This window comes from Etheostoma spectabile, unplaced genomic scaffold, assembly GCF_008692095.1.
Source record: "Etheostoma spectabile isolate EspeVRDwgs_2016 unplaced genomic scaffold, UIUC_Espe_1.0 scaffold119, whole genome shotgun sequence".
NCBI lineage: Eukaryota > Metazoa > Chordata > Actinopteri > Perciformes > Percidae > Etheostoma > Etheostoma spectabile.
In genome coordinates this window covers 140,762-141,107 of record NW_022605570.1, presented here as the reverse complement: position 1 = coordinate 141,107, position 346 = coordinate 140,762, and positions in this window count along the sequence as shown.

Here is a 346-nt window from a genome sequence, read left to right as displayed (position 1 = left end):
CAGCAGGACGTAGCAGGGCACAGCAGAGCGCAGCAGGATGAACAAGGCATCGCAGTACCTGTAGCGGGACCATGGCGACAGCTGCAAACATAATTTTGGAGCCTCCCTGATCCAAGGAAACATGCTGGGCAAAAAAGAACACAAGTACTCTTGGGAATGACTCCCCAGACCTAGGTTAGTAACAAGCATTTCTGGGACATGGATGCACACAAAATGGAAATATAGAAAGATAGAAAAATGGAGGAGAGAGGAGCTCAGTGTGTTGAAGGAAGTCCCCCAGCTGTCTAAAAGTATTACAGCATAACTAAGAGAGACAGGGTAAAGAGAGGAGCCTGGTCGGGCTAGA